The 20,291-nt window shown below is 36.4% G+C and overlaps 1 protein-coding gene across 2 annotated transcripts in view; it reads right to left on the bottom strand.

Annotated features, from left to right (window-relative positions):
* The window catches only part of GRM5 (glutamate metabotropic receptor 5), a 661,865-nt gene that overhangs the window by 76,028 nt on the left and 565,546 nt on the right, over positions 1-20,291 (bottom strand). The gene's annotated exons all lie outside the window — the stretch shown is intronic.

The raw sequence follows: 20,291 nt of genomic DNA, 5'->3' as shown, positions 1-20,291 counted from the left end.
GCCTGTGTTAGAGGCAAGTCTTAAAACCAGGTCTTTCTGCCTTTGAGGCTAGTTCTTTATTTATACCCTACCTATCTCAATGCATTTTTAAGGTAAATAAAATGGGCATACTTTAGAGAATTTGATTTAATATGTTTTTTTTAAATTATTTTTAATTTATGAAATAAAAAGCATCTCTAACAACACAGTAGAATAAATAAAAAAGATGATTGTACATGAAACTACAAATCTACTATGTACAACTTGCTATTCCTTTTAAATATATAATGAAGTTGTGTAAATTTCTTTTTCCCTTTTGTTTCCTCCTGTATTTGACAAGTGTAAAGACTCAAGTTTTGGGGATAAGAATTCATTATTTGGTAAAAAAAACTGTTTGGAAAACTGGAAAGCAGTCTGGCAGAAATTGGGCATAGACCAATATTATGTACCATTTTTCAAGATAAGGTCAAAATGGATACATGAACTAAATATAAAGAGAGATATTACAAGAAAATTTGAAGAACATGGAACGTATTTTATGTCAGACTACGGATAGGCAAATAATTTATGAATAGAAAAGAGATAGAGAGCAGAATGAGGTATAAAATGAATACTTTTGATTATATTAAATTTCATTCAATATAAACAAATGTCCAATATACCATCAGAATATATATATATATATGTACACTGAGATAAAAATCAGCAGACACAGGTTAACCATATATTTAAAAGTCAGCTATTGAAATATGTGCCGTTATATGTTTTGGGCTCATTTTTATATTTTCAGATTGAATTTAAAATACTTTATTTAAGATCCTAAAAATTCTCTTTCATCATGAATCTTAGAGTATTATTATGAATCATTACATTTAGATTATAAATATATTTAATTTTCTTAATGTACAGGTCTGATCCTCTCACTTCTCAAGCCAAAATTCTTTCATGACTTATGTGGAATAACATGTTTGAGGTCTGATTCAGCTCTACTTTTCCCTGCTTGTTCTGGCTAGTAAATACATAGTTGATTCCAGCAACTACAACCTGCAACTTCACCCTAGGAGATGCCTATAAAATTCTGGTTGCTCTCTTTCACTCACATAGAAGTAAAATTTAGAATATGGTTGCCAGAGTAGCATTCCTTTAAATATCCACAATAGCTTCCTTATAAAGGAATCCCATCATGTTTTGTATCATTCATCACCCCTCCCTCCCAACAAGAGAAACAAATTTTAAGGTTGTTTTTTAACACCTTCATAGTACGAGACTGTGTAAGCTATTATTTTTCTCCATTTTTGAAAGTCTACAACTCATCTTTGCTAACTGTTATTGTTATCCAATAACAATTAGTTATAGTTAGTCATCAATGTCCACATTTTGCATAGATTATCAGCAGTCTTTTAGGCTAGAAATATTTCAAAATTCTTTGCCTTATGCCTATTATAATCATGAATCAACCTAAAGAAAAATTTCTTTGGTCATGTATATTTTAAGTTTTCTACATAAATATATTTGTGATAGGTGTCAGGCAGATCTATGTTCAAGTGCTGCTTTTGACACTGTGTGATAATGAGCAACTGCCTTTACTTCCAAGTGCCCAGCATCTAGGTGACAGGTGATTTTTTCTGGGTCTTTATTAGTGCAGTAAGTTTCCATATAAGGAGTTGCCTTCACTGGTGAAATCACAGTTATAGATTATAAAATGATACAACTTCTTTTTTGACAAATATAATACAACTTAAAGGAAGCTTTCAGGAATAAATCACACCTCTGTCATTACAGTATCAAAGACTTAGAGCTGGAAAGTCAGAGGCTGTCTAGTCTGACCTCCTAATTTATAGAGTAGGAAATCAAGGACACAGAAATTAAGTAGCCTGTCCAAAATCACACAGATAGTTAAACTCAGAGCTGGGATTTGAACCCAGATCCCCAGGCTCCAAATCTAGTATTCTTTCCTCTACATTATACTGCCTTTATAACATATGTGACCTGATATATCACAAATAATTAATCATCAACCATTGAGAGCAGAATTTGCTGACATTAAAATACATATGGGTTAGCTAGGTGGAGCAATGGATAGAGCATTGGGCCTGGAGTCAGGAGGATCTGAGTTCAAATCCAGTCTCAGACACATACTAGCTGTGGTACCCTGGGAAAGTCACTTAACCCTGTTTGCCTCAGTTTTCTCATCTTTAAAATAACCTGGAAAAGGAAATGGTGAACCACTTGAGCATTCACACCAAATAAGGTTATGACTGAGCAACAAAAAATATATATAGTAATCGAAAATAAAGTCTTAAAAGTTTTCTCTGTTTTTTCTCCTTCTCCTCCTTTTCTCTGGAACCTGTTGTATCTACCACGGTTGCCTACTTTGCTTTCCCTGATCCAAGCTCTGAATATGGCAGAATCAAGAACCCAGTGATTTTTGTTCTTTTCAAAATCATCCCTTCATGGATCTATGTACGTACCCCAACCATACTGTCTGTGACATTTCTAGAACTCTTTGTTTTTCTAATTGCATATTCATTGGAAACTTTTCAATAATATTTTTATCCTCTGACATTGTTTCATTTTCTTTCAAAATAGGTGAAAGTAATTTGAAGTCAAGTCTTATGGATAAAGTAAGGCAACTTTTGCTTTAAAAAACAAGGTGCCCTAAGTGGATGGGCCAGTTCAATGAACTGGGTCTGAAAATATTTCCTGAAGAAAGTTCCAGAAATGTGGTAGACTTTTTTTTTGAGGGGGGTATGCATGCAAAATAAATATGCAAAATCTCTAGTTTGTAGGATGACCCTTCTTTTACATATGAGTTCTGCTATGTTTGAATAAAAAAATTCTCATTATTAATTTCACATTTCTATGTGTGTGTGTGCGTGCGTGTGTATGTGCTGTGGGTGGGAAACATTCTGCAGAAAAAGGTGAAGATGAAGTGGTTTCATGGAAAGAGAACATGGGTGAGAGTCAAAAGTTTTGTACTCTACTTGTGGTTCTAGCATTAATTAATCAGTTGTGTACCTTTGGGGTTGTTAACAAGATTGGATTTTGTACCTGTTTCCCCATCTGTAAAATGGAAATTGTCATAACAATGAAATCTTGTATTTCAACAGCACTTCTACTTTTTCCAAAACATTTTTCCCGTCATTACATCAGTAGTTCCTCACAACAAACTTTTGAAGTAGACAGAACTACCCAAAAGACTCATTCCCAAGATTATTAGACTACGTGACCTCTAAGGAACCATTCAGCTCTAAGATTCTTTACATAAAATGGGTCAACAAAAAGAAAAGCTATTTTATATTGTTTTAAAACAAATATATTAGCATGTAGACTATAAGTAAACACTATAAGGTATTATGATGATTAAACATTACCAAGATCTTTACTTTGACTTTTTGTTGGGGAGTCCTAGCTGTTGATGGCCAATCTATACTTGACCAATATAAAGCACTTCACAAATGGAGATCGTTACTAGGACTCTCAAGCATTGCAACAGCCTTTTAGGCAATAGTTAGTTACTGTGTCTTCTAGACCCTGGATTCTAATTTTTCTAATATTCTCTAGATTAGTTTAGTATTTCTCCTAGTAGCTAGTAACTGATATTTGCTAAAATATTTGAGATTCAGTTTCCATTGAGTGACATCCAACATGCATCTATGCAGGAGAGCACATGCACTTTACTTTTAAGGAAGACTCCTAAGACTATTAGATTCCAAGTGAGGATATTTACTCTTACTTGGCACACAGTTCTAACACTGCTTGGTTCTCTGGTTTCGGAAGCCCAGAGCAAATTAGACTATGAGAGGAGAGTTGGTAGAGACAGTTATCCTGACAGCAGGGACATGTGCCAGGTGACAGACAGCCTGACATCAAGAAAGAAAGTACAAAAACTCTAATAAGCAGAGAAAAATATTCAAATAGCAGAGTAGCCTTGGGGCTATTTAATGTAAAAGCAAACAGGCTGATCCAACTTGACAGCCATGAAGGCTTTACCATAATACAACCTTATGAGTAATAAAGAAAAGGTTACACTACATTCACAATGCTATATTTAAAATCAATTAAAATTGCATTTTCAAAACATTTCCAACTGAATTGTTAAGATTAAAAAGTTCACAAACTGATGAAACCGTAAGCTTTCTGGGGAAAAAAAACAAAACAACTCAGCTATTCGGAATGACTTATTCACTGAAGTTCAACCATATTTCTGTGTTGTGACCGTAAGTGGGTTTTTTTTTAATAACTCTTCGGTTCCTAGAGTAGGTGATATTATAATGGCTATTGTTATCAACAAGCTTTTACTGAGCACTTAAGAGCAGTAGAATACATAGTAGCATTTAATAAATGTTTGTTGACTTGATTTATTGATTAATGCATATGAGGAAGATCAAGCACATAGCTTAGTTCTGCCTTTCAAGGGATTTGTAAGCTAGGTGACCAGACCACAGAATTATCAATTTTGAAGAACTTTAGCATTCTAACCCATTTTCTAGATGCAAAAACTGAGACTCAGAGAAGGAAAGTGATTTACACAGTGACAGATGGCAGTTTGGTGTCAGAGTTAGGATCAGCTACTTCGAAAGATACATAACTATGAAACAATGTAACATATATGCAAAGTACCAAATGAATGGTTCACAGGAGTGGGGGACCTGTGACCTTGAGTCCGCATGTGGTGCCATAGGTCCTCAAGTGTGGCCCTTTGCGTATAGCCTCAAGGCCAAATGTTCTGCACACCTGGTTCAGGGTGTGTAGAGGAAGGATTGATACCTGAGGTCTGGGTTAAGTTATATGGAAGATTATTGGATTTAGAACTCACAAGACCCTTAAAAGTGATCTAGTTCAACTCCCTTATTTGATAGAAGAAGAAAGTGAGGATAGTAGAAGTCAAAGGGACATGTCCAAGGTCATGCAGGTAATAGCTGAAGGTGGATTTGAACTTGATTCCCCTGATTTCAGAGTCATTATTCTTTCCACTAAATATTGTTGGTTCGATTTCAATCCTACAAAACCAGAATGGAGCAAACATAAAATCCCCAGCATTCCAGGGAAAAGTGCTTTAGACTTGCAAGGCTCCTAGAACTACATCTTTTCCCTTTTCCTTGATATAGTCTGACATTTTATTTCTATAATTTCTCTCTCTTTTTATGATTGAGCTTTGGTAGCTGTCCTCATGATACCATCTCCAGGTCTTCCATATCTCTACCTTAGGCAATGACATTCCTTCCATGGGGGTACAGGGAATTCTCTATTGTTCAGCCATTTGATTGTCCAGTTTGTCGATTATTCAAGTCCTCCTACCTATCTGCCAAACGCCAGTCTCCTCAGAGGTGAGACAGCATTAGGGAAACTTACTGGCACAGTTGGCCACTCAGTAACTCAGATCAAAGCTTCCATATGACAGCCAATATCACTAGTGCAGCTTGGTAATACAGTGGATGGAACACTGAGTTTGAAATCAAAAAGATTCATCTTCCTGAGTTCAAATATGGCCTCAGGTACTTACTTGCTAGCTAGTGTGACCCTGAGAAAGTCACTTAACCCTGTTTGCCTCAATTTCCTCATCTGTAAAATGAGTTAGAGAAGGAAATGTCAAAACACATTAATATCTTTATCAAGAAAATCCCAAAACAGGGTCACAAAGTTGGACATAACTGAACAAGGATTTTGGGAAATTTTCTTTATGTTGTCATCATATTTGGTTAAAGGAAAGATTTTTTTTTTTTGTGGAGAACAGATTGTATTTCATGTACATTCATACATGTGACTGTTATATCTGTGCATATTTACTGAGCATGTAGGGTATCTTTCCAGAACTGTCTAGTCTGATGTTTTCATGCATCCTAATCCTTATAGGCTAATGGCTTTAAAACTGAAAGGGCCTTTAGAAATGATCTAATCCACTCTCTTCGTTTTAAAAACAAGGAGACTGAGGTCCACAGTGGTGTGACATGATTGAAGTCACAAAAGATGTAAGAAGCAGAAGTAGGATGCAAACCCAGGTCTCTACCTCCAGAGGAAACTATCTTTCTACTAAACATAATATTCTATGTTTTTTCCCATTTTGTTTCTCTTTTCAGATTCTAGACTTCCAAGTTCCTCAGACAATTACCCTGTACCTAATTCAGTTATCTAATTGAAGTGTTAGACAAGGCTGGGATTTTAGGTTTATGGAATGAAGAGCTGGAGAGAACTGTGGAGTAAGATGACATATAGACTTCTGGGGACAGATGTCCCCATGTCTAATAGCCACCTATAGATACAGAGGGGAAGCTATGTGGTACAGTGGATAGAGTGCCAGGCCTAAAGTCAGGAAGATTCTGCTTCCTGAGCTTAAATCTGGCCATGGAAACTTACTGGCTGTGTGATCCTGAGCAAGTCACTTAACCTTGTTTACCTCAGTTACCTCATCTGTAAAATGAGTTGGAGAAGGAAATGGCAAACCACTCCAGTATCTCTGCCAAGAAAACTCCAAATGGGGTCATGAAGAGTGAGACAAAACCAAAAAATGACTGAAATAGACAGAAAAGCACAAATAGCCTTTTGGGGAAACCAACATTCCCCTTTCCAATTTTATTTATCAGTAGATTTCAATCCATGTGATGCCTATCCTACTTTGCCATAGATACAAGAAGTTAAGAGTAAGCTAGATTTAGGGAGAATGCAGGAAGGGAATGAGAAAAGAAGTTAAATCTGTCAGGGATACTTTTGTTTGGGTATTTTCCCCCCAATGACAAACTAATAAGATATGGATTGCGTGCTGTTTAGGATGGTTTTAACAATATCTTTTGATTAGAATGAAAGCACCTTAATCTCACTGTAGGGAAGATACAATATAAAAAGAGAACAAAAAAATAGACAGCAATCACTTATAGGCTTATCATAGGAGCATAATCTGAGATTTGGAAGGGACCTGAGAAGCCATTTAGTTCAACCTGCATCAGTTTTCAGATAAGGAATATGAGTTCTCAGAAATGATAAGTGTCTTGCTCAAGGTCACACAGACAGAAAATTGTAAAGTCAAGTTTAAAGCTCATGTTCTCTGGTTCCAAACACAGCATTCTGAACATCATGCAGCGCTTCTTAAACTGTGACTCATAAAAATTTTAGCAAAGCGCAACATCCAACAATTAAACACATAATGAATCTGAGGGGCTTCTGGCAGCCCTTGGCCAAGCCGCATCACTGCAACTTTACCACAGCCTTGGTTCTGAACAAAAAGTATGCACAGTTTGTACTGCGCATGCCCTCAGGCCATGCAACACCAATTAATCTTGCTGAAAAGAGAAAAAGCGTTGCAAGTAGAAAAGGTTTAAGAAGCCCTGATATAAAGAACCTAAAAAGTTTAATCTTTTTATTTTACAGATGGGTCAACTACTGCCCAGAGTGGTAAAGAGGTATATTTGGGGTTTTAGAATTAATAAAATCATTCTTTTCAATGCCTTTACCTGAAACATCAGGATATCAATAAGTTGAAAACATCTTATTGGAAAAGTGCTGACTTTGGAGTCAGAGGGCCTGTGCTCAAATCCTGCCTTGAATACTTACTAGCTATGTGACCATGGGTGAATCATGCCATCTCTTGGGCCTAGTTTTCTTATATATAATGATGAGGCTGAACTTCTTAGGTCCTTGATGCAGGAAAGTCCTGGATTTGGAGTCAGAGAACATGAGTTTGAACTCTGGTTTGCAATTGTATATGTTACCTTGAACATATAGAGAGCTAGAGACTACTAGACACAGCGGATAGAGAAGATCTGGAGTCAGGGAGGCCTGAGTTTAAATAGTGTCTCAAACGCTTTCTAGTTATGTCACATTGAGCAAGTCACTTCATCTACTTCAGTTTCCTCATCTGTAAAATGGGGATAATAATATCACCTACCTCTCAGGGTTGTTGTGAGGACAAATGAGACAATATCTGTAAAGTGTTTCGTAAAAGTTAAAGTGCTATATAAATGCTAGCAATTATTATCATGTCACAGCCTAAGACTCCTTGTTTCTAAAATAGTCTTAGTAGTAGTAGCAGCAGTAGTAACATGAATAGTACTTTGAGGTTTGAGAAGCACTATATCTATGCATGTATACAAATATTATGTATGTATGTATATATTATATATTACATTGAGATATATAATGTATGTATCTATTATATATTACATTGAGATATATATATAATACGTTATACGTATATAATACATTTGTATACATATATATATATATTATCTCATTGATTGCCGACAACAATACTGTGAAATAGGTGCTATTATCATCCCCATTTCAGAGATGAGAAAAACTGAGGCAGAGAAAGGATAATTGATTTGCCCGCGGTCACAGAGCTAGAATGTGTCTGAGGTAGTAATTTGCTCTCAGGTTTTCTCAACACGTCCAGCTTTCTATCCACTATGTCACCTAGCATTTCAAGGAGAAGTTTGGGTGCTAGTGGTGAACTAAATAGCCTTTCAGGTCCATTGCAATTCAAAATCTTCCTTGATCACTTACAATCTGTGTGGCTATGGAGAACTCTCTTAATCTCTCTGGTCTCATTTTCCTCATCTGTAAAAATGAGAAGTTTGGATTAGATGTTCTCTAGGACACTTTTGGCTCAAAATCCCAGGATCCTACATCCTTCAGTGCTTTCTCCACCAAGAAAAAAAATCCAGTGAAGTTGGGGGCAGAGCCAAGATGACAGAGTAGAAGGAGAGATCTGCTGTAGCTCTGCCCCCATAATCCATAAAATACTTGTAAAAAATGACTCCAAACAAATTCTAGAGCAGCAAAAGCCACAAAAGGACAGAGTGAAAGAGATATTCAGCCCAAGACAGTCTGGAAGGCCAACAGGAAGGGTCTGTTGCATTGGGCTCAGCCCAAGTGGGCATGGCACAGACAGGACTGGAGCAGGTTTCAGGGCATGGAATCACAGGCAGCAGCTGCAGATCCCAGATTTCTCAACTCACAAATGCCAAAGACAGTAAGGTCAGTAAGGAAGCTCTTTCACCTGGGGGAGAAGGGAGCAGGGTCCCACCCTAGCCCCAGTCCCAGGGTGCCATCAGTCACTGTGGCAGCAGCATCTACTTTTGGAGCCCTTGGCCTAGAGACCCTGGGGGAATTGAGCAGCTGATTTGAGTCTCAGTCCTGAGTTGCGGTCCTGGGATGAGGAGGAGTGCGTGTGTGGTTCAGCTGGTGGTGCCTGTGGAGAGGAAATCCCACTAGAGTGCTAGTGGTTGCACATAGACCAAAGCACAGTCTAGAAAAGGAGTAAACTCATCTCACTTGATTGTGCCCCCTTGGAGGAACTGAGAACTTATAGGTCCCTAGAGTATACACTCCACTTGACAAAAGACTCAGAAGTCAAGTAACTGGCTAGGAAAATACCCCCCAAAAAGGAAAATTAGACTATGGAAGGTTACTTTCTTGTTGAAAAAGTATTTTCTTCCATCCTTTTAGATGAGGAAGAACAAAGCATACCATCAGAGGAAGACATTAAAGTCAAGGCTTCTACATCCAAAACCTCAAAAAAAATATGCAATGGTCTCAGATCATGGAAGAGCTCAAAAAGGATTTTGAAAATCAAATAAAAAAGGTGGAGTAAAAATTGGGAAGAGAAATGAGAGCGATGCAAGAAAATCATGAGAAGCAAGTCAACAACTTGCTAATGGAGACCCCAAAAATGCCGAAGAAAATAACACCTTTAAAAATAGACTAACCCAAAGGGCAAAAGAAGTTCAAAAAGCCAAAGAGGAGAAGAATGTTTTAAAAAGCAGAAGTAGCTAAATGGAAAAGGAAGTTCAAAAGGTCACTGAAGAAAATAGTTCTTTAAAAATTAGAATGGAGCAGATGGAAGCTAATGACTTTATGAGAAACTAAAAAATTACAAAAGAAAACCAAAAGAATGAAAAAATAGAAGACAATGTGAAATATCTCATTGGAAAAATGACTGATCTGGAAAATAGATCCAGGAAAGATAATTAAAAAATTGTTGGTCTACCTGAAAACCATGATAAAAAAAGAGCCTAGACATCATAATCTAGAACCAGTGGTAAAATAGAAATGGAAAGAATTCCCCAATCACTTCCTGAAAGAGATCCCCAAAAGAAAACACGTAGGAATACTGTAGCCAAATTCCAGAATTCCCGGATCAAGAAGAAAATATTACAAGCAACCAGAAAGAAACAATTCAAGTATTGTGGAAATACAACCAGGATAACACAGGATTCATCAGTTTCTACATTAAGGGATCAAAGGGCTTAGAATATGATATTCCAGAAATCAAAGATGATAGGATTAAAACCAAGAATCACCTACCCAGCAAAACTGAAAGCAATATTTCAGGGGAAAAAATGGAATTTCAATGAAATAGAGGACTTCCAAGTATTCTTGTTGAAAAGACCAGAGCTGAATAGACAATTTGACTTTCAAATACAAAAATCAAGAGACACATCAAAAGGTAAACAGGAAAGAGAAGGTTTAACGAACTCATTAAAGTTGAACTGTTTATATTCCTACATAGAAAGATGTTATTTGTAACTCATGAGACCTTTATGAGACCTTTTTCAGTATTACAGTAGTTAGAGGGAATGCATATATATATATATATATATATATATATATATATATATATATATATATATATATATATATACACATATATATACACACATATAGGTGAGTATAGGTATGAATGTATGTGTATATTATATATGTGTAGGTATATATATATATATATATATATATGTACATGGGTATATGTGTATATGAATATATATAAACAGAGGGCACAGGGTAAGTTCATTATGAAGGGAGAATATCTAAAAAAATAAAATTTACTGTTGAATGGAATGTACTAGGAGTAAGAGAAAGCGAGAGAAGGAAGAAAGAGCTTTTACAATGAAGGAGAAGGGGGAGAGATGAAAGGAAATAATTGAGCCTTACTCTAATGGGATTTGGCTTAAGGAGGGAATGACACACACTCAATTGGATCTGGAATCTATTTTACCCTGCAGGAAGACAAGGGGGAAGCTGATAGGAGAGGGAAGATAATAAAAGGCACAGCAAATTCAGGAAAGGGATAATCAGAAGCAAACATTATTTTGGGAAGACAGGTCAAGGAAGAGAATGGAATAAATCATAGGGCAGGATAAGACAGAGGGAAATATGGTTAGTCTTTAACAGTATAACTATTATGGAAGAACTTTGCATTGTTACACATGTATGACCTATATTGAATTGCTTGTTTTCTCAATGAGGGTGAGTAGGGTGGGAGTGAGAGAATATGGAACTCAAAGTTTTAAGAATGAATGTTAAAAATTGTTTTAGCATACAACCAGAAATTAAGCTATGCAGGCAATGGAGTATAGAAATCTATTTTGCCCTACAGGAAAATAGAGGGGAAGGGGGATGGAAGAAGGGTGGGTAATAGAAGGGTGGACAGAATGGAAGAAGGTGTGGATGGGGTGTGTGCTGTCCTGGGGTGAGGGGTAGGGAGAGATGGGGAGATAATTTTGAATTCAAATTCTTATGGAAATGAATATTAAGAACTGAAAATAAAGAATATGTTAAAAAAATTCAATGAGGTTTATCATATAATGACATCAGAAGGCCATACTCAACCTTTCCTAACATTGAAATATCTGATGCATTTCTAAGATTTAAATCTCAGAATCTCAACTTCGGAAAGAACCTCATCATCTAGCCCAACCCACATCGGAAAAAGCATTCCCACTATACAGACTGACAAATGGTCACTGGGCTTTTGCAGAAGGCTCTCTAGCCAAGGGGAACCCATTATACCCTAAAGCAGTCCATTCAGCTGTTGAATTAGTTGAAATGTTAGATAGTATATGTCCTTTTATCAAACCTAATTTCCCTCCTTACAATTTCCACTAATGCTCCTCCCTTGGGACCACATAGCACAATGCTTCTTCTTCTTACACAGGCTAGCCCTTCAAATACTTGAAGAGCCCTATCAGTTTCTCCTCCGACTTCCCCAGTGAATGACCCAGTGGACAAAGCCTGCAGTCAGTGAGTTGCTGTTCAGTCATTTTTTTCAGTCATGGTCAACTCTTCATCAGGAAGAAAAGTCCAAATCTATCTCCAGACATTTACTAGCTGTGTGACATTAGACAAGTTCTTTGGCCTCTGTCCTTCAGTTTCCTCAGGAGTAAAGTGAGGATAATATCACCTACCTCCCAGGACCTTTCTGAGGATTAGATGAGATGATATTTGTAAAACTCTTAGCACACGTTGCCTGGCACCACATATTTAGCATTTAATAAATAGTTATTCCCTCCCTCCCTCCCAATAGATAGTGAGGATCTCCATTAATGATCCCACTATCCGAAGTCTATGTTTGTTCTCCCAAGATTTACTTGGTCGTTGCTCTGAGGGACTCCCTGGTAACTGTAATGCCATTCATGTCCCTGAGGGCATTCTTCAGAGCAGAAAGTACCTGAATTATTTGGACTGAGCAAGAGGGCGGAGCAAAAGAAAATGAGGATTGATTATAAGGCAATTTCCCCACCTTACCACAGAAGGGATGCTCTTACCGACATATTCATCATCTATCCTAGCCTATTTCATGCCCTTCAAGGTCTATTACCCTCTCCCACCCTCCTCAGATTCACTTAATATAATCAACTCAAAGAGATGAAGACTCAGGGATAATTTTTTTCTTGTCATTGGCTACATTTTCCCAGGCAGGGAGAACATGTTTGTGGTGACATTTCATAATGCAAATTGGAGTTGTGTTTTAATCCAGAGGGGAAGTATGGCTGTATAGGTGCACATGTTAAAAGCAGTTTCTGAATTATCATGGGAAAACAACAGTGGATTTGATCAAATTCTATGTCTGCTTTTTGTTTTTGCATTTTGTTTGCTTGTGTGATCTTGAATAAGTTGCTTTACCTCTTGAAACCTCAGTTTACTTAGTTATAAAATGAAAGGACTGAAGTTCTTAATGTGTGTGTGTGTGACATGCACCCCTTTTGCCTATTGAAAACCTCTTATTATAACAATTTTTTAATTTTATTTTTAATTTATGGAATAAAACAAGCATTTCCATAACATAGTACAATAAAAAAGATGATTGCATATGAAACTGTATGTACAACTTGCTATTCCTCTTAAATATACTACAAAATTGTCATGTAAATTCCTTTTTTCCCTTGCCTCCTCCCCCTTCCTGGCTGTATATGTATATATATACATATACACAATACAATATAGATCTATTTATCTAAATTCTCTACATACTTCTATCTATCAATTCTTTCTCTGGATGTAAATAGCATTTTTCTTCATATACCTTTAGAGATAATTTAGTTATTTCTAATAGTCATAATAACTTATTCACTCAAAATATTGAATTAAAACAATATTGCTGTCACGGTATACAATGTTCTTTCCATTCTGCTCATTTTGCTCTTCCTTATTTTGTTCAAGTCTTTCTATGTTTACCTAAAACCATTGAGCTCATTTCTTTTTTTCCTTTTAATTAAGTCATTTTTAGTTTTCAAAACTCATTTTAATAAGATTTTGAGTTCTGATTCCCCCCCCCCCATCCACTCCCCTTCTATGCAATCTGGTATAGACTATGCATGTATGATTATATTAAACATATTTCCACATTAGTCATGTTGTGAAAGAAGAAACACAAGGAAAAAACCATGAGAAAGAAAAAAAACAAAAAGCAAAAAAAGAGAAAATCATATACTTCAGTCTGCATTTATATTTCATAGTTCTTTCTCTGCATGTAGGTAGCATTTTCCACTGTGAGTCTTTTGGAGTTATCTTAGATCCTTGTATTGCTGAGAAGAGCTAAGTTTAACAAAGTCTGTCAATGCAAAATATTGCTATTACTATGTATAGCATTCTCCTGGTTCTGCTCACTTCACTCAGCATCAGTTCATGTAAGTATTTCCTGGTTTTTCTGAAGTCTGCCTGCTCACTCTTTCTTATGGAACAGTAGTATTCCATTAAATTCATATACCACCACTTGATCAGCCATTCCCCAACTGACAGGCATTCCCTCGATTTCCAGTTCTTGGCCACCACAAAATGAGCTGCTATAAATATTTTGGTGCATGTGGGTCCTTTTCCCTTTTTTATCATCTCTTTGGGATACAATTCTAATAATGGTATTTCCAGATCAAAGAGTATGCACAGTTTTATGAGTCTTTGGGCATAGTTCCGAATAGCTCTCCAGAATGGTTGGATAAGTTCACAACTTCACCAGCAATGCATTGGTGCTCCAATTTTGCCATATCTCCAATGTTTATCATTTCTCTGTTTTGTCATGTTAGCCAGTCTGATAGGTATGATATGGTACCTCAGATTTGTTTTAATTTGTATTTCTCTAATCAATAGTTATTTAGAGCATTTTTTCTTATGACTATAGATAGTTTTAATTTCTTCACCTGAGAACTTCCTGTTCATATCCTTTGACCATTTATCAGTTGGGGTATTACTAGTATTTTTACAGAGTTAACTCAGTTCTCTACATATTGTAGAAATGAGGCCTTTATCAGAGACATTGACTGTAAAAACTGTTTCCCAGCTTTTTGCTTCCTTTCTAATCTTGGTTGCATTTGCTTTGTTTCTCCCCCCCCCCCCCAAAATACCTTTTTAAATGTAATGTAATCAAAGTTATCCAGTTTGCATTTCATGATGGTCTCTATCTCTTTTTTGGTCATTAATTCTTCCATTCTCCATAGATCTGACAAGTAAACTATTCCTTGCCCTCCCTAATATGATTTTAGTTTCATCCTTCATGTCTGAATCTGTATCCATTTTGACCTTATCTTAGTATATGGTATAAAATGTTGGTCTATGCCTAACTTCTGTCATACTGTTTTCTAGTTCTCCCAGCAGTTTTTGTCAAGTAGTGAAGCTCATCATTTCTTAAATCACAATAATATAACACAGCTTGTTCACTCATTCCCCAATTGGTGGACAATCCTGCCATTTTCAGTTCTTTACCACCACAAAGAGAGTTTCTGTAAACATTTTAGAACATATAGGTTCTTTCCTTTTCCCCCTAATCTTTGGAAATAGACCAAGCAGTGGTATATGATTATGAATATGAATAATGCCTTTAAATGAATACAATAAAATATTTTAGATAGAATTACCAAGGAAACAAACTATGTTGAACTATAATTATCTTTCCACATCTCTCTCATCTCACCCTCATCTATCTATTACCTATCATCTATTTCTCTGTAAGTGATCTCTCTCTCTGTCTCTCTCTGTCTCTCTGTCTCTGTCTCTCTGTCTCTCTGTCTCTGTCTCTCTGTCTCTGTCTCTCTGTCTCTCTGTCTCTCTGTCTCTCTGTCTCTCTGTCTCTCTGTCTCTCTGTCTCTCTCTCTCTCTCTCTCTCTCTCTCCTTCTCTCTCCCATTCTCCCTCTCTTTCTCTCTCTACAAGTTTCCAGGTTAAGATGATCTCCAAAGCTGTTTCCAGCCCTAAACCTGTGATGTGTTGGAACCTATGACTTCTCTTCATATTTCAAACTAGGAAGAGGTTATGCCTTCTGAATGAAATTTCTTCTTTCTCAATAATCTAGTTTCTCCCCAAAACCTAACTGGGAAAATTGGTCGAATGGAAAAAGAAGTACAAAAATTAAATGGAGAAAATAGCTCCTTAAAGGGAAAAATTGGCCAGATGGAAAAGGAGATGCGAAAGCTAACTGAAGAAAACAATACGATCAAGATTAGAATTGGGCAAGTAGAAACTAATGACTCAATGAGGCAACAAGAATCAGTCAAACAAAATCTAAAGAATGAAAAGATAGAAGAAAATCTAAAATATTTAATTGGAAAAACAACTGACCTGGAAAATAGATCCAGGAGAGAAAATCTAAGAATTATTGGCCTGCCAGAAACCCATGATGAAGAAAAGAGTCTGGACAATATCTTCCAGGAAATCATCAAGGAAAACTGCCCAGAAGTACTAGACTCAGAGGGCAAAATAGTCATCGAAAGAATCCACTGTTCCCCACCGGAAAGGGATCCCAAACTCAAAACCCCAAGAAATATAGTTGCCAAATTCCAGAGCTATCAAGTGAAGGAGAAAATACTACAAGCAGCCAGAAAGAAACAATTTAAATATCAAGGTCACACAGTCAGGATCACACAGGACCTTGCAGCTTCTACATTAAAAGATCGAAAGAATTGGAACCCAATATTCCGTAAGGCAAAGGAGTTGGGACTCCAACCGAGGATCAACTACCCAGCAAAGTTCAGCATAACATTTCAGGCAAGGAGAAAGTCATTCAACGAAATAAGGGATTTCCAGAGCTTCCTGACCAAAACACCAGAACTCAATAGACAATTTGATCTTCAAATGCAGGTCTCCAGAGAATCATAAAAAGGTAAACAGAGGGGAAAAAACAAAAACAAAAACTTGCAACTCAATTAGGGCAATCTGTTTACCTCCCTGTAAGGGAAGATGATACCTGTTAATCTTGAGAACTGTGCAGCTATTATGATAAAAGGGATATATGTAGAGGGAACGGGCATAAAGTAAATGATGTCATGGCAAAAATATGATTTAAGTATGAGAAGGGAATGTAATAGGAGGTGTGGAAAGGGGGAAGCAGAAAATGGCAAATTATATCACAGGAAGAAGTACAAAACTATAGTAGAGGGAAGGAGGGGAGGGAGATGAGCATTGTTTGAGAGGTACTCTCATCTGATTTGTTCAAAGGAGGGAACAATAACCTTAAGCAGATAATCCTAACTAGCTCTATAGGTAGTAGGAGGGGAAGGGGGAAGAAAGGGGAGGGTGGCTAAAAGGGAGGAAAGAAGCAATAAGAGTAAAGGGGACTAAAAGGGAGGGGGGCTAAAAGAAGGAGGGGAAGGCTGCAGGAGGAGGGGGAGAAAAGTGAATACGATTGAGGAGGGGAAGGGAGACGGGAGAGTTAAAAGCACAAATGGTGGGAAAGAGGGTGGAGGGAAATACACAGATTGTAATCATAACTGTGAATGTGAATGGGATGAACTCTCCCATAAAACGGAGACGGATAGCAGAATGGATTAAAAGCCATAATCCAACAATATGCTGCTTACAAGAAACACATTTGAAACGGGGGGATACACATAGGATAAAGGTCAAAGGATGGAGCAGAATATACTGTGCTTCAGCTCATGTAAGAAAGGCAGGAGTAGCAATCCTAATCTCAGACAAAGCAAAAGCAGAAATAGATCTAATCAAAAGGGATAAGGATGGAAACTATATCCTACTAAAAGGCACCATAGACAATGAAGCAATATCATTACTAAACATGTATGCTCCAAGTGGTATAGCATCCAGATTCTTAGAGGAGAGGTTGGGGGAGTTGAAGGAAGAAATTGATAGCAAAACTATACTAGTGGGGGACCTCAACCTCCCCCTCTCTGAACTAGATAAATCCAACCTTAAAATAAACAAGAAAGAGGTTAAGGAGGTAAATAAAACTCTGGATAAGGTAGATATGATAGATCTTTGGAGAAAATTAAATGGGAATAGAAAGGAATATACCTTTTTCTCAGCGGTACATGGAACACTTACAAAAATTGACCATGTACTAGGACATAAAAATCTCACAATCCAGTGCAGAAAGGTAGAGATAATCAATGCATCCTTTTCAGATCATAATGCATTAAAAATTACATGTAATAAAAGGCCATGGGAAGAGAAACCAAAAATCAATTGGAAACTAAATAATCTAATTCTAAAGAAGGATTGGGTTAAAGAAGAAATCATAGAAACAATCAACAACTTCATTCAAGAGAATGACAATAGTGAGACAACGTACCAAAACTTATGGGACACTGCAAAAGCAGTTATTAGGGGAAGTTTTATATCTCTGAATGCTTACATAAATAAAATAGAGAAAGAGGAGATCAATGACTTAGGCTTGCAGTTGAAAAAGCTAGAAAAAGAACAAATTGAAAATCCCCAAGTAAATACCAAATTAGAAATACTGAAAACCAAAGGAGAGATTAATAAAATTGAAATAAAGAAAACTATTGAATTAATAAATAAAACCAATAGTTGGTTTTATGAAAAAACTAATAAAATTGATAAACCTTTGGTTAATCTGATCAAAAAAAAGAAAGAAGAAAACCAAATTACTAACATTAAAAATGAAAGGGGTGAACTCATCTCCAATGAGGAGGAAATTAAAACAATAATTAGAAACTACTTTGCCCAACTTTATGCCCACAAATTCGACAATCTAAACGAGATGGATGAATATTTTAAAAAATACAAATTGCCCAGATTAACAGAAGAGGAAGTTGAATACTTAAACAACCCCATCTCAGAAAAAGAAATTGAACAAGCCATCAATGAACTCCCTAGGAAAAAATCTCCAGGGCCAGATGGATTCACAAGTGAATTCTATCAAACATTTAAAGAACAGTTAATTCCAATACTACATACACTATTCTTGAAAATTGGGGAAGAAGGAGTCCTCCCAAATTCTTTCTATGATACAAATATGGTTTTGATACCCAAACCAGGAAGAGACAAAACAGAGAAAGAAAATTATAGACCAATTTCCCTAATGACTATAGATGCAAAAATTTTAAATAAGATTTTAGCAAAACGAATACAGCATCTTATCACGAGATTAATACATTATGATCTGGTAGGATTCATACCAGGACTACAGGGCTGGTTCAATATTAGGAAAACTATTAGCATTATCGATCACATCAACAACAAAGCTAACAAAAACCACATGATTATCTCAATAGATGCAGAAAAAGCTTTTGACAAAATACAACATCCATTCCTACTAAAAACATTGGAGAACGTAGGAATAAAGGGAACTTTCCATAAAATAATAAGCAGTATCTATCTAAAACCTTCAGCAAGCATTATATGCAATGGGGATAAGCTAGATGCATTCCCAATAAGATCAGGGGTGAAACAAGGTTGTCCATTATCACCACTATTATTCAATATGGTACTAGAAATGTTAGCTGTAGCAATTAGACAAGATAAAGATATTAAAGGAATTAAAATAGCCAAAGAAGAAACTAAGTTATCACTCTTTGCAGATGATATGATGATTTACCTAGAGAATCCCAGAGATTCAAGTAAAAAATTACTTGAATTAATAAACAACTTTGGCAAAGTTGCAGGGTACAAAATAAACCCACACAAATCCTCTGCATTCCTATATATTAGCAACAAAGTTCAACAGCAAGAGATAGAAAGAGAAATCCCATTTAAAGTTAGGGTAGACAGTATAAAATACTTAGGAGTCTACCTGCCAAAACAAACCCAGGGACTATATGAACACAATTACAAGACACTTTTTGCACAAATAAAGTCAGATTTAAGTAAGTGGAAAAACATTAGTTGCTCATGGGTAGGCCGTGCTAATATAATAAAAATGACAATTCTACCCAAATTAATATACTTATTTAGTGCCATACCAATTAAACTATCAGACAATTACTTTCTAGAGCTGGATAAAATAATATCAAAATTCATTTGGAAAAACAAAAGGTCCAGAATATCAAAGGGACTAATGAAAAGAAATGCTTGGGAAGGTGGCCTAGCGCTACCAGACCTTAAACTGTACTATAAAGCAGCAATTATCAAAACCACTTGGTATTGGCTAAGAAACAGAGAGGTAGACAAGTGGAATAGACTTGGCACTCAAGATGCAGTAGGCAAGGAATACAGCAACCTTCTGTTTGATAAACCCAAGGACCCCAGCTTCTGGGATAAGAACTCATTGTCTGACAAAAATTGCTGGGAAAACTGCATAACAGTGTGGCAGAAATTAGGCATAGACCCATACCTGACACCGTACACAAGAATAAAGTCCAAATGGGTACATGATTTAGGTATAAAGATTGATACCATGAATAAACTGGAGAAGCAAGGAATAGTGTATTTATCAGATCTATGGAGAAGGGAAGAATTCTTTACTAAAGGAGAGATAGAATGCATTATGAAATGCAAAATGGATAACTTTGAGTACATGAAACTGAGAAGTTTTTGCACAACCAAACCCAATGCAACCAAAATCCGGAGGGATGTAGTAAATTGGGAAAAAATTTTTACAGCTAAGCTCGGGGATAAAGGCCTCATTTCTAGAATATATAGAGAACTGACCCAAATGTATAATCATACAAGTCATTCCCCAATTGATAAATGATCAAAGGATATGAACAGGCAATTTTCAGAGGAAGAAATTAAAGCTATCTATAATCATATGAAAAAATGCTCTAAATCACTATTGGTTAGAGAGATGCAAATCAAAACAACTCTGAGGTACCACATCACACCTATAAGATTGGCAAACATGACAGAACA

This window comes from Notamacropus eugenii, chromosome 5 (genome assembly GCF_028372415.1).
Source record: "Notamacropus eugenii isolate mMacEug1 chromosome 5, mMacEug1.pri_v2, whole genome shotgun sequence".
NCBI lineage: Eukaryota > Metazoa > Chordata > Mammalia > Diprotodontia > Macropodidae > Notamacropus > Notamacropus eugenii.
The sequence above is the reverse complement of the archived record's forward strand: the minus strand, read 5'-3'. Positions and strand labels throughout refer to the sequence as shown.